We start from the raw sequence: 15,342 nt of genomic DNA, 5'->3' as shown, positions 1-15,342 counted from the left end.
CACTCATGGGAAATGCTGTCCAGTTCCTTATAGTGCTCTTGGGCCTTTCTTTCTCAAACCCAAAAGCCAATTACTGCAGGCAGAACATGAGACTGGGGCCCAGAGCTGTGCAAGGGACCAAGAGCACCTTTACCTAAGTCTTTGACCTGCATCACTCTAATCCAATCTTCTCACGGCACCTTTATAGCGCACCTAATCTTTGTGATATGAGGATGCCAGCCCTAATACCAGGCTAGCAAAAATAATCTGTCTAGGTCAGGTTGCAGTGCACGTGGAGCCTGACTGGAGAGTCTCCAAGAGCTGCTTGTTTCCAGCCTATGCTGCACCTTTAACTCTTGACAACCTGGTTGTGTGCCATCTACTCTCCCAGCAGAAACACTATTGTTACTGTCAGTGACATAGTAAGAAGCCATAGGCCTCTCTGCAACTTTCCTTTCTGCTACATTTTCAAGGCTGAAGCGTCAAACTTGTGTTATCACCAGCTGCAAAACAGAGCTTGGTATCAGGTGTCTCTGTTACCTGGAGCCCAGGATGGTTGGAAGAAGCCTTGGAAGTGAGGATGCAGACTGAAAACAGATGGCTCGGGGCTATAAACAGCACAAAGCTTTGCCAGTGGCTGGTCACTGAAGTACAACCTTGGGAGCAAGGAAAGATTGGCTTAGGAGAGCAGCAGTGGAAAAACAGCTGAGCAGGGGGATAAGGTCTGGGGAAGCAACACCTTCAATCATAGTGTAATGCAGGGGTTGAGGCCAGGGGCTAACAGCCTATGCCCAGGGAATCCAGCATCTTACAAAAGGAAGAAATAGAATTATGCAAGCCTGACTGATCATGTAAGCATAACCCATCATGCATTCAGTGCCAGCTATTATAGGCACCCTTGTCTTTCTTGGGTTTGTGCCACACAAGTAGTTTTAGATGATATAAATATTTTAAATGAGCTGTTCACATTATTCTTTGTTCATAGTGCACAAGCCTCTTTGCAAAGTGGATCCTTGTGTCCGATTCTCAGCATGAAATGACTGCATGGCTCCTGCCCAAGAACAGCACTGACATCTCTGGCTTGCAGACAGTGCATCATCTTGCCATGCTGCTGATGGGAAAGGCAGGTCAATTCAGTAGTGATTTCCTGGCTGGGCCATCACTGATGGAAATATCCATTCCTCGTGAATAGGTTAATGTCTCTCCACTTTCCTTAGGTATGTGCAGAAATGCTGAGTATCTTAGCATGGCAGAGCACTCCATCTCCCGTGCCCCTTGAAATGTGCAAATATTGATGAAAATGAGTAGTTTTGTTTTTTAGCTGGAGTCTGTCAGGAGTCTGGACTGTATCTCCACCCTTTTCTGCGCAAATACTGCCTTCCTGGCTGCAGTCAGCATCTCAGCCAAACATGGGCTTAAAACCTAGTATAAAGGTAAAAGAACTCTTCACTGAATTAATTTTAACTGTACAACTCCACCAACATTTCAGTAGCCATTAAATCATGCTTTTGTTTCCTTTGGAGACAGCTTCCTACAGGCCACGGCTGGAAAGGTGCTGGCAAACGCTGCTGCTGTAGGTGTCTCTCCCAGCATGGAAGCCTTGGGAAGATCTCAAGAATCCATCTACACCATCCCTCAGCCCTGAGGCAGGATCAGTGCTGGCTAGGACCACTCCCAGCACGTTTGTCCAACCTGTTCCTAAAAGCCTGAGTGATGCCAAGCTGCATTCTCTGCCCGTGCAGTCTGGTGTTTGTGCTCCACCAAGAGAAGAGCCATCCTTGCTTCCCCAACCCAAGCCATATGTTGTTTTGATTCCATCTAAATCCCATCTTGACATCATCTTCCAGATTTTTTTTTTAAATATTCTCAATGTTGTGCCATTCTTATGATGAATATTGGGTGAGGGATGAAAATCTTAGCGTACCAGAAATCCCCAGACTATGTTTGGAGACTTTCCTGTTTATTTAAACTGCTTGGCACCACGTAGATGCCCGAGGTGCTTTCTGTGGGTGAAAAACAGTAGGATGTAATACAGAGAATGAGGCAACAAGATGCTTTGACTCCTACGATGGTCTTGGCTGGAACATGCAATTTGCTTTCTAGAGATGGCCCACGAGGAAACACGGAAAAGCAGAATAGACACATGAAGACACGGTTCTGTCCAGGAGCCTTCTGGCCCAACACATACAGCAACTGGAGCAAATCCCAATTATCAACCAGGTGTTTTACTTATTTGCCACCCTCTTTGCACCACTCCATGTGCAAAGGGGGTGGTAAAGCTTCTTTCACTCCCTGATGGAAGCAAGGTCCTCCCATGGATCTTAACCTCTAACATGGATCCTGGTCACCTCTGAGATGTTCCAAGTGAGATGTTTTTGGAGCATCTGAGAAAGATCAAGGTTGCAAAACAAAAAACAACTGAGGATTTATGCACTTTCCAGACTATGCAAGCATGAGCAGGATATAAAGGACAAAAGATCCAGACATAAGCATCCAAACATGGACTTTCGATAAATGTGGTGCCCAAGTTCAAAATTGGGTCTAAACCTGATTATACTCTTGGTTTATTCTTCCAGAGATGAAGTGATAATCAGCATTTATCCCAAGAAATACAACTACAGAAGTCTCTGTGTTTTCCAGAGATCGTCAGTTAAAGGAACAGCACTCATTTCAGCAAAGTACAGCACTGATGTTGAGCCAAGCTCCCAGTCCTGCTAGGGAGGGATCAGCAGAGCTGCTGTACAGTAAACAGTGGAAATCAATCCAACAAATGGAAGAAAAAAAAAGCTTTACTGTAAAAAATGACTGCTTCTGCTAGAAAATCCCACAGAAGACAGGTGGCTGCCATGGCACCCTGGCCTTGGGCATGCTTGGGGAGTCCCTGCTGCACGTGGGTGTTGGGATGCATGGAGTCGAGAAAGACCCTCCTAAAAAAAAAAAAAAAAAATAGTAATAATAGTTTTCTGACTATTTGCCATGAAAAAATGGTTGTCCACATGACCTGCCTGTGCAGAGACTCATCTTCAGTGTTTCCTGCTGTATTGGCTGGTGATGGGGCAGAAACTAGCTGCCCTAACAGGTTCCAGATGCTGGCAGGAAGCTCAGCATCCCCATGTTACCAAATCTTCCATGCTTCTGTCACTCAAGGTTGAGGTTTGGGAATGTCTCCACATGCAGCCACCATCCCTTCTACAGCAGGGCAGAATCAATGCCACTGCCACAGCCACCTCTTTGAGGAAGGTCTTCTACCTCCAATGAGGGTGGTACAGAAGCCATAGTAAAAATGAACGACTTTCAAGCCACTAACACTCCACCTTCACCTCCTGCTGCAATCCAAACTGCAGGTTGGATGGTTACCACAATGATGGTGCTTCAAAACCTGGGTTCAGATCGCAGCTCAGCCCTGTACTCAGTCAGTACTGAGCCCTGGGGAGCACCACCAGTTAGCCTCAGCCCAGCTTATTTGTACAAGGGTGGCCAGAGGATGCTAAATAGAATGCCTGGGTTCTATTGGGTATTCTATTGGGTATTGGGAGAAGCAGCATTTTCTCAGTTTGGCCCAATAGCACTGCAAAACAAAGATGAGATTGATGCTCTGTTGCTCTCAGCTCGGCAGCCCTGCTATCTCTGGGATGCAAAGGGTTAAGAGCTGCAAAATCCAAAGAACTTCCTCCTTTCCGCAACGCCTGCCCCCAAATGACGCCGGTTTCTGCCGGGCTTTGCCCAAATATGTCCATTTCCTTCTGAAGAAAAAGAAAAAGGAGAGGCAGGAGGAAGATAAAATTAAGACACAGAGCCGGACATCGGCAACCACCGATAGCGCAGCCCTGCATCCCACCCACCCATGCCGTTCCGCAAAGGTAGAGACTGGGGATTTGGGGTGGACAGCATGCCCAGATGGGGTTGGGGGGGGAGGCTGGGGAGGGCGTTGAGATGTCCCATAGACTCTTTTTTAGGGGTGCAAGATGGGAGCACCAAGCTTGGCTGTGTGTCCAGGGCGCAGAGATGCTATGATGCTGATGTGGGGGGACTGCAGAACTGTGTGCCCTTGGCTGTGGGTTTTCAGTTTCTCTCTGCTTTTGGGGGTAAATTTGCTCTGGGTGGTGTAAGAGAGAAGGAGGGTTAGGCTAGCAGGAGCTTTCTGTGCCAGAGTATGAGGTGCTGGGGGGCTTTTGGGGTGATGCAGGCTGAGAACTGGCAACCTGCAGGCATTTGTGTCTGTCCTTGGGAGATGCTCAGCTGGAGGAACTGCACCGCCTGAATCCTGGGAGGAGACAGGCTTCTGAGAGGGGTATTCCACCTCACAGCCCCTTATCATGCTCTCTCATCCCCCCACATCTCTTCTTCCTATGTAACTCTGTTACACGGAGAGCATTCATGCTGTTACCCAGCTTGGCAGCATGGGGCAAGGAGGACCCAGCTCAGGTTGCATATTAGGAAAAAAATCTTCCCAGGAGCAGTGCTGAGGCATTGGAACAGGCTCTCCAGAGAGGTGATGGAGTCATCGTCCCTGGAGGTGTTCAAGAAAAGGGCAGGTGTGGCATGGAGGGATATGACTTAGAGGGAATGGTAGTGATGGACTGATGGTTGGACTAGATGATCTTAGCGGTCTGTTCCAACCTTAATGATTCTATGATTCTCAGCCCTGATAGCACTTGTTTGCTGCCCTGCGGGTGGGTGGAGGAGTTTTCCATCCTTCCCTGAACTGCTGAAAAATGGAGGCCTTCATGTCACCTTCTTATCATCATGTGTCACATCAGGGTGGTGTTGACATGGTAGGGATGCTCATGGTGGCTTCTTGTCCCTGGAGCTCTATTGGGTGGAGAAACTGGATGAGGAAAAGCCTTGTCCAAGAGATAAAAAAGTGGGGGTAAATTAAGGCATGCAAGGACATAAGGAGAGGACGCTGCTCAGCCTCTAACCCATCTTCTTTGCTGAAGCAGAGCAGTGTCTCCTTGCTAGTGTGCAGCTGGGGAAGGAGCACAGGGTACCACTGCAGGTATCCTGCACACTGAGGCTGGTGTGGTGTGAAAGAGCAGCAGGAATGGACTGAAAACTGGGAAGAGGTGGCTGGATTGGGTTTTCTCACCTCTCCCTGCTGTGGGGAGGATGTTTGGGGTGTGAGGCAGTTTGCCCACAGTCATGTTCACAGCGCCCGTGATCTCAGGCGCAGAGATTGATGTTGCCATTTAAGGCTTAATGAGAAGTGATGTGGTTCACACCCTCGCATCCTGACAGCACAGCAGGCTGCGTGTCTTGGTTTAATTTTAGGCGATAAACGGATTCATTTAGAGCAGAAGGAGAGATCGCAGGCGGCAGGCAGTGGGAGGAGAGCAGAATGCATCAGGCTTTGAAAATGAAAAATCCTGGTTGGTGAGGATAGGGAGCAAAGTGTGGCCAAGGTGCTTTGTTGTGGCACAACTACCCCGCATGTCCTTGTCACCTTGCTATGGAGAATGCAGCTCGGAATCTCTTGGTCTCTGTCCCATTCACAGCTCCTTTACAAACCTCTTCTCGAGGTCAACCTTGAAATGCCAGAGCAGCTGCCAGCAGCTCCCTCATCAACTTGCAACTCCTCCAAAAAGACCTTGGGAAGGTCCAACACAGCTCAGAGAGCACTGCAGATGTGTTTTGTTCATGAGCCATTCCAAAGAGCCCCCCCCAGCAAGGAACTCTTCTTGCATATGAAGACTGTAAGACTTGCTGAGACTAGAAAAGGTGAAGGTGGTGGCCCCAGAGGGTTTGGAGTCAGGATGCCAACCCTCCCAAGGGAAAATAGGGCCTCCAGCCAGCTTGGCAAGAAGGCTGAACCTTTGGGAGACTTCTGGGAGCAGCACCTCACTCCAGGGATTGCTCAGGGCAACTGACAGCTGCACAGGGGAGGCTCTGCCTGGAGGCTCCACAAACCCCAAATAGCCTGACACATGTGCAGACTGGGGCTTTCATGTTGGAGGCCTCCAGACATGTTTTCATGTGGAAACAGAGTATCCTGGGAGTAAAATGCATGTTTCTCCCTAGTTTCCTGGCTTCTCAGTCATACAGTTTTAGCATTTGTCAGGGTTTCCCTGACAAACCAATGCTGAATCCTGCACATGTAGGCTCTGTTCTGCTTCCTTTCTCTCCAGGCACTGCAGCCAGTGGCATCACCTCAGGATCTGTGATTCATGCCTGCAGTACAGTTGCCATTCAGCCAACCTCAAGGCATTTGACAGTTTCAGATCATAAAGAAAGGTATTTCTAGCAGGGATGCTCAAGGACAGTTAGAAGCAATGGGCTCAGAGAAGAAATTGATTTCTGACACACTACACATTGGCTGGGAGCACTGAAGAAAATCTCATTTCTTATCTTGACAAATGCTGGCCATGCTGCAGTTCTGCCGATGGGAGTTTTGGGAGCTCTCAACTAAAACAGCCTTAACCTGGCCTGAAAAATGCCAGGGAAAAATGATGGGAGGAAGGCTGGGAGTGAGCAAGTGATAAACAAACAGGATCTTGGCAGAGAGTAGGACATTTGTCAAAGGACAAAAAAACTTACTGTAGTACTACAGACTGGAAAGGGCCTGGAGATCAGATTGAAAGCCAGAGAACAGAGACTGAACACATGGTGGTGGTACCAATGGGCTGCCACAGGTATGGCTCCAGAAATTAGCCAGTATGAAAGGACTTGATGGATGCAAGGTTTACAATAAAAAGTGTTTGACATTGTGTCCAGGCCTGGAGCCCCTAGCACAAGAAAGATGCAGAACTGTTGAAGGTGATCCAGAAGAGGGCCATGAGGATGGTGAGAGGGCTGGAGCACCTCTCTGATGAAGAAAGGTTGAGGAAACCTGGGAAATGGGAAAGAATAAAGACTTGGGGCTGATTTATGAGAGGACAAATTCTGGAGTGGCTGGTGATGATTTTGAGCATTAGTGGTCTTCTCTGGTACTACCAAAAATTATACTTCTTGAGTGCTGATGGTATTTAAGGTCCCTTCCAGCCAAAGCCTTTCTGTGATTCTATGGGAGAAGAGGGCTTGAATGGGCATGGGCTGTGGTTTAAAGAGGTGATGGGGGACAGCACGTCCCTGAAAGGGGCTCTGCTGCCTAAATCATAGAACCATAGAACCATCTGAGTTGGAAGGGACCTTTAAAAGTCATCTAGTCCAACTACCCTGCAATGAAGAGACATTACAGCTAGGTAAGGTTGCTCAGAGATGTCAGCAGCAGCTTTGCAACACTGGTGCAACTCCATAGACATGATAAACCTCCACACTGTCTGCTCCCTAGGCTTGAAGAAGTCCCATTTCCAGACAGGATTGCTGTGTATGTCTGGGGGAAGTCCCCCATGGAGCATTCCTTATGGTGCACAGAGTGGCCAGTGCATGTCCCCATTCTGCACCACACTGCAGCAGGACCACGTGCATAGACTGGAGCAGCAGTGACAGCTTGCAGAAGTGGGAGAGGAAGGATGGATGCACAGGAGTTTGGGAGCTCCTGAGGGATCTGTGTCTGAAACTTCAGCTTTGCTGGGCTGGTGATGGGAAAGGAAGTGGTGCCTTGTGGTCTTTGCACACTAGTTGAATTAAGCATCTCTCCTTAGTCTGAAAGCTATACGGAGGGCATCCTTGCATGTAGTGCAATAGGTATATGTTGCTCTGAGACATTGTGGATGTCTTATCATGGCATTCGATGTCACGTTGGATATGGCCCTGGGCAACTTGATCTAGATGGTGGCAACCAGCCCTCTGCAGTTGGGTTGAAACTGGACGGGTTTCAAGGTCCCTTCCAACCCAAGCCATTCTATGATTATGATTCTATGAAATCATAACTCCTGTATATAAGTATTCAGATTACAACACAACCTGCCACAAACCTGTCTATTCTCCAGACTAATTACAGCAAAGGGTGGAGATGTGCTTTTCTGCAGATATTTGGTACTTACACAGCTAATTTTGTCACCTTTCATCACTCTGGCTTGCAAATGCACACGCTGCTGTGCTTGCTGGTCACGTCATCCGCTGCTTGCTTCTGTGCTTTCCTGGCAGTTCTGTGCATGTGTTGAGCACTTTGTGTCAAAGGGGAATTTACGGGCACAGATGAATTACATCTCCTAGTGACACAGCTAAAGAGAAGCAGAGCAGTTGTCAGGAGCTGCTTGGGGGGGTTTGGGTGTCATCCTCCACTGTGGGGTCTGTCTTGATGTCTGCGACCACGTGGGCACCTGCTCAAAGCCATCTACTCAAAGGGCAGGGAGAAAATGTGTGGCCGAGCTTTCTCCAGCTTTCCTCACCCACTGGCTCGTGCTTTAATTAAAGCGTCACCTTGTTTTCATCAATCACCTTTCCTGGAAGACTGGAAACTCCCTTGTGTCCCTCTTTCCCAATGGCCTGTGCTTCTCAACAGACTGTGCGCCTTGTGGCTCTTAGTTTCACTTCAGCCCCTTGGGCAAAACAACTCAAATGCGCAGGTGTCCGTCCCCACAATCACACCCATCCTAATATATCCCTGCTCTCCAAGAGGAGAGCTCAAGGAGCATCATCTCTCCACTGTGACATTACACTTTCCTTAGCTTTTTCTAGCATTTGTTAAGAGCTTTTAATGTGTTGAAGGATGCGCCATGCCCAGCAGTTGTGTTCCTACTGGTGCTGGTGCAGCTTTCATGGGGCTGTGCAATGAGCACCACCAGGGCAAGTCAAGCAGCAAAGCCCACTTGTAATTGCTCAAAATTGGGATAAGAGGCTTACAACAGGCTGTGAATTCTTATGGGTGCTTTTGGGGACCCTGCTCACAGAAACCAGCTGTTGGGGAGAGATGGGTTTTTACAGCCTCTCAGACTTCTCAAGTCTGGGAATTGATTCCCCTCCTACAAACAGGAGGGGAATCAACTCTTTGAAAGGGTAGATAACAGCAGGACAAGGGGAAATTTTTTTTTATGGTTTTAAGTTGAGGGAGGGAAGATTTAGGTTGGATGTCAGGAGGAAGTTCTTTACTATGAGAGTGGTGAGGTGCTGGAACAGGCTGCCCAGAGAGGTTGTGGATGGGATCCTTAGAGGTGTTCAAGACCACATTGGATGGGGCCCTGGCTAGCCTGGTCTAGTATTAAATGGGGAGATTGGTGGCCCTGCATGTGGCAGGGGGGGTGGAGATCCATGATCCTCGAGGTCCCTTCCAACCCTGGCCATTCTGTGATTCTGTGGTTCTGTGAAACCAGGTAAAGACACAGCTCCTGATAGCACTGTTTTATCTCCTGGCCTGGGAGCAGGCACCCATCCCTCCAGCCTGCCTTCCCAGGGCCAGGCAACCACCAAGCTACTTGGGGCTGCTGGTCTCCTGCCTTCCTCCTGCATGGATGGAAGACTGTCCTCTGCTATATTTAGAATCATAAAATCGTAGAATTATTAAGGTTGGAAAATACTTCTAAAATAATCTATTCCAACTGTCAACCCATCCCCACCATGCCTACTAACTGTATCCCTCAGTGCCACATCTACCCTCTTACTGAACACCCTCAAGGACAGTGACTTCACCACCTCCCTGTGCAGCTTGCTCTATTGCTTTATCACTCTTTCTGAGAAGAAATATTTCCTAATTTACAATGAACAGGTGTTAATACAACCTAAGTGCTTTTTACCTGTGCCACCACCAGCATGGGAAGCCCAGTCTACCTAGAGAAGACCAATCTCAGTGGTCACCCTGGGAAGGAAAGATCAACCTAACCCCATCCTAACACACCCTCAGTTATGAAAAAAATCCATCTTGCCATAAGAAAAAACAACTTCTGAAGGCTGTCTGATTCCCAGATCCTTTACATCTTCTCCCCGCTGCCACGGCAGCCGCCTCACAGTTTCATCCCCGCATCTTCGCCCGCGGCAGGAACCTGCTGAGATCCCTTCTTGCGAAGGCAAAGCTCTGGAGGTGTTCACATAAAGTCAGATGACCACGGGCTTTTAGCAGAAGAACGTGGGAGGATTTCAAAACCAGCAGCCAGCAAGGCGTGATTGCTGCTCGCCTGCTGCGTGCGTGCACACACGCACACAAGAGCCGCCTTTGGTCTCTGTAGGGCTACCGGCTTTTTTTTTAAAACACAGACACGTTTTAGCAGCAGGAATGCTGAAGAAAAGGCCATCACAGATGGTCCCCGGATGAGCAATTTTCAGTTTCTCTTATATTTTCCCCCAGGGGACTCATGGAATCATAGAATGGCTTGGGTTGGAAGGCACATCAAGGATCATCAAGCTCCAACCAACTCCCTGTCCTCCCATGAGAACATTTCCCCATATTTCCCTCTAAAGCTGGGCAACTTACCATATACCTGCCTTTAATCTTCCTCACTATTGAGAATGGTTAGATTTTCTTCATAACACCTTTTTTTTTTTCCAGTCTGAAAGCTCTTCCCATGCTTCTCCATCTAAGATTTCCCCTTCCCAGAGCACAAACCCATTCTCTTCGTGCTTTCCCACAAATTCCCGTTAGGAAACATCTCCTTGGTATTGCTCTCCCTGATTCAACCTCCTCCCAAAAGCAGAAACTGAATCATAGAATCACTAAGGTTGAAAAAGACTTCTGAGATCACCCAGGCCAATCATCAACCCATGCCCAGCATGCCCACCAACCATGTCCATCAGTGCCACACCTGCCCTTTTCTTGAACACCTCCAGGTATGGTGACTCCGCCACCTCCCTATCAGTATTTTTCCTCCTTCCTTTTTCATGATTTTGTTTTATCTTTTTTTTTTTTTTTTTTTCCCCCAAGGACATCATTCTATTGGTTCATATTTGGATGCTGAGATTTTTTTTCCTTTTTTCCCCAGCATGTCAATCCTCATCTGAAGATGACAGGATGACCAGATATATGACCTGTGGCAGGGGAAAGTGAGGCACGGGAGGGTGCAGCAATCTGCTGGTGGCTGTGGTTTTAGCTGCTCTTTGGAGATCTTCAGGACCTGAGCAGAGACACAGGGCTGCAACGAGCCTGTGCTATTTCTTGCAAAGACAGCAATTCGATACCATGAGACAGCGAGTCCAGCACACTGTACTGTGTGTGTGCCCACAGCAGTGCTACTGTACCTGGACAGGCTGTCCCCCGCCCCACAGTGACGTGGGGCTTCATCAGGGGGGTTGATGAGACAACAGTGGGGGTTCTGCTGGTGGCTCTGCTCCAGGGTTAATGCTGTGCATAGGTCTGGCTGCATCCCATCCCGGTGAGAGCACTGCTCTGAGTGCCATCTCCATGCCACATATGGGTGCAGCCTGGCGCTGTACACTCATGCAATGAGCTGCTTGGTTCTCGGCCACAATTCCTAGACCTTTTTTCCTTTAAGATGCTGCTTCTCCAAAGGGAAATTGTGATTGTTACACACAGGGCAACCTAGCTGGTGAGAAATCCTCCTCTGAAACCTGGCACATCTCCAGTGAATTTTGGGAGATGCATGCAATCCTGGCTTCTCAGCATCACATGCACCTAGCAATGCTTGCAGTCATGCTGCCAGCTCCTTTCCGACAGCAGTATGGCAGCAGTCCAAATCCTTTATCTTACCTTATCTTATCTACAGATCCAGCACTCTTTGCATCAAGCCTGTCCCTGCTGGAGCATGCGACACTGTGTCCCCTGTCCCAGGGCAGGGATGTCCTAGTGTGCATCGCTGCTCTGTGCTTACAGCAGTGTGACACAAAACTTTTGCCCTTTTGGGTAGCAGCAAGAGGTTAAAACCCCACCTGGAGAGGTTTGGGCTGGATATCAGGGAGAGCTTTGTTCATCCAGCCCCAGACTGGATTATTTGAGATCAGGGTGCAGAGTGTGAGATGGACAAACTTCTTGCAAAATGACCTGGGTAGGAATGAAGCTGCTTTGGAGATGGGGAATAAGCAATGAATTTGCTGAAAAAAGGGGGCACTGCCCTCAGCACCATGATTTTGGGCAGGGTTGCAGCAGGGCTCAGGTTAACACTCAAAACCCTTCCAGCCAAAATGATTGATTCCCCTCCCTGAGCCAAAACCCCAAGCACTCCGCTTAGCAGCTGGCTTACCCAAACTGACCCAGGGAGAGCACTTTAGCAGGGCAGCAGGGTAAACTTGTTTACACGTTCTTTTTTTGGCCATGCAGAGCTCGCTGCCATGTGGGGGACGGCCCAATGCAACACTCCCAAGCACGTGTGAGCCTGCAGAGCTGCATGGCTTGTGCACGCCCCACTCGCGTGTGCACTTGGAGGAAATGCTGCCTCTGCTTCCCAACCTCGAGTCCCTCCGGCTGCCAGCACGCGACGGGAGCATGAACAGCAATTGCTGGTGCTTGGGTTTCTTCTGCCTGGGAGGGAATTCTAGGAAAGCTTGAGGACCATTTGGTAAACAACAGGGAGAAACTGCAGTACAGGGTGTTTGTTTGCAAGCAGTCCCAGGAAACTGAGTTATCCTGCCCCTAGAAGTACAAATGGGCACTGCTGCATGAGTGGAGAATAAAAGCTCCTAAGTCATCAACATATATTTGTTTAGGGGAAACTTGTCCCTTTATAGGGCATGAGCCAGACGAGCGTCCAATCTTGATGCCAACAGGAGACCCTAACAGCCCAAGGGAGCTCCAGCACTGAGGGATCACAGAAACATCAAGGTTGGAAAAGACCCACTGAGATCATCCAGTCCAACAGTTGACCCATCCCCACCATGGCCATTAACCATGTCCCTCAGTGCCACATCTGCCCTTTTCCTGAACCTCCAGGGACATTGACTCCACCACTTCCCTGGGCAGCCTGTGCCTATAGCAGTGCATCACCACTCTTTCTGAGAATAAATTCTTTCTAATATTAAAAAAAAAAAAAAAAAAAAAAGCTGTTAGTTATTTTCAATCTATGTCAATTTCCCAGCTGGAATGCTGGGTGCAGCTGGCAGCTAAGGACAAGGCTTTGGGGTGGGAAGAGGAACTCTTAGGCAGCTTTGCCACTGAAATCTCTGTGTTGTAGAACCGTGCCCTGAGAAGGATGAGTTGAGGTGGAAGAGTCACCTGTCAGCAGTGATTTGTTTGTTTGTTTCTTTGAGGCTTCTTTGCCAAAAGTGGGCAATGGGTTTCCACCTCAGCAACTGGGAATAACACGTGCACAGGGGAGCACGGTCTGCAAAGTCTTTGATTCTCTTAAGCATGAAATTGCCTCTAATTGCTGCTGTATTTCTTTTTTCTTTTTTTGGTAATTTTTGGGAGCAGCTGAGCTGCTCAGAAACCAACCCAAGTCAAACAGATCAGCATTATGAATCTGAATGTGATTTTATAAAACTTTAAAAAGCGCTCAACAAAGTGCTGTTGCAATGACAGCGGTTTTCATAACTCCTTGGTAGAGGACAGTGGGTGGAAACTGGCCTTTCCTAGGTAGGGATTTACTATTTGAATGCCGAATTTTGGAAAATCTGTAATTACCTTTTCTGGTTTGGGCTGCGGATTGCAACCAGCCATCGCGTTGGGTTGGTGCCATGGCCACGGTGGCTAACAGCAAACAAGACAAAACAAAGCAATGTGGGATGTGGCTGGTGTGCGCCAGCGCCAGGACTTAGTCACCCCTCTCCATCGATGACTTGAGTCTGTCTGAATGCAAAAGGACTAGATTTTTAAGCAGCACCAGAAGGCTATCGCATGTGACCCAGCATGTGTTCCACAACCAAGGGAGCTATGGTCGTCTGGGTTTGGTAGGCTGCATGGAGGTGGGCTTTCAGGTTTTTTTAGCTGCCTTCATCTCACACCGGTGGGGTCCTCAGTAGCGATGACCTTTATCTTTATCTCGCATAGCTGACAGCTGTGGGAAATGCTCTATGATCCGTGTCAGCATCCCAGTGGGTGCAGGAAACTGGGGTTCCCACTGACTCAGTGCATGGGCTGGGCAACCCAAGAGCCCGTCTGACCCAAAAGTCTGTCTGACCCAAGAGTGTGCAACCCAAGGGTCTGTCCAATAATCCAGGGCATCCACAAGGGCCCATCACTTTGGTGCCCTGGATTATGCAAGCCCAGGCGACAAAAGCATGACAGGAAGCAAAGGAAGGTCATGCCTTCAGCCTGAGCACCACTCACTTTCTTTATTGGGAAGTTGGCAGGAGAGCCTGCCTGGGCGGCTGTCGGAGCTTGTGTTGACTCAGGCCGTGCTCTAGCAGTTGTTTTAATGCCGCCTGAACACTGAGTAAACAGCCGGGCTGGGAAATGTGAAACTCTTGCTCTGACCTTCCTGTCTCTGAAGGCTCAAATGGAGACGTGCTGGGCTCACTGACACGTTGTGGATGAACATGTGAGATAAACACATATCTCCTATACTCATTTGCTTGGGTTTTGAGGAGGAGGAAGGTAGAATTGCAGCCTCCTTAAGGCAAGGAGTTTTGCTCTGGGTTCCTGATGGGTAATGTGACCAGAAACATGGAAGTAGTTATAATGAGAAAGCATTTTCCAGTCTTTTCCATCATATTTAGCAGGGACAACTCATGGTCAATAGAGTAGCCAATGTGCTTCCATCTGAGTTTTTCCTGAGCATTTGTTAACAGCTTGTCACTGTGAGAAAAAAAACAAAAACATAAATATATTTGAGAAAATATGTTTGGCAGCAAGCTCCCCATATTATTTCAGCCTATCTAAAAATTCCAGATAAAGATTTTTCGTGTCTGTTTGGAAAATGTCAATGAAGGAAAAATCAAAATTGGGATGTCCATTGTGTGAAGAGCACGTCCTCAACCAGAATCTTTCATCTCTTGATTATTTCTGCTGTTGGCTCAGAGAACTCAGAAATCTTTGCCATTTCACAGTGCCTTTCAGCTGGCTGGTTCTTGGACATTTTTTTCAGTGTAGCTGTGGATATTCCTAGTCTGAATTTCAACCCATTGACAATACCCTCTCCTAGGTTTTCACAGAGGTCCTAAAAGCAGTCCCTGTAGGTCTCAGGTTTAAAAGCAGAAGTGGGACACTGAGAGCTCCTTGCTTCTTGATGGCCTGCGGTTTCCATCAGTCAAACGGAGAGGTGAACCTTTAGGGAGGCTGACCCAAGGAACAGCTCAACCCAAGCAGTGGTGTTGATCCCAATCGTGGCTTTTGGAGCTGAGATATGTGGGACACTGTTGGGCAACAATCACCTGTATCACTCCAGCTCTGCAAGGAAGCAGGGATGAGCGAGTTGTCGATATGGCAGATGTGCTCACAAGGGTGTGGAAAGATCACCAGCACGTACGCAGTTTCGAAATGCAGCTCCTCATCAAAGCTTCTTCCTGACTCCCTGTGTGAATTGTGCCTTGAGGAATGAGGAATTGTGTTTTGGATCACCTCATTCTGGAGCCCACCAAGCTTTGCATCTGATAGCTTTGGCTGTAGACAGCACTAATATCTACCTCCATGCTCACGGGCTGCAGACACCCCCAGGACACAGTTTG

Source organism: Tetrao urogallus (assembly GCF_951394365.1).
Source record: "Tetrao urogallus genome assembly, chromosome: 1".
Classification (NCBI taxonomy): domain Eukaryota; kingdom Metazoa; phylum Chordata; class Aves; order Galliformes; family Phasianidae; genus Tetrao; species Tetrao urogallus.
Note: the sequence above shows the minus strand (reverse complement) of the source record.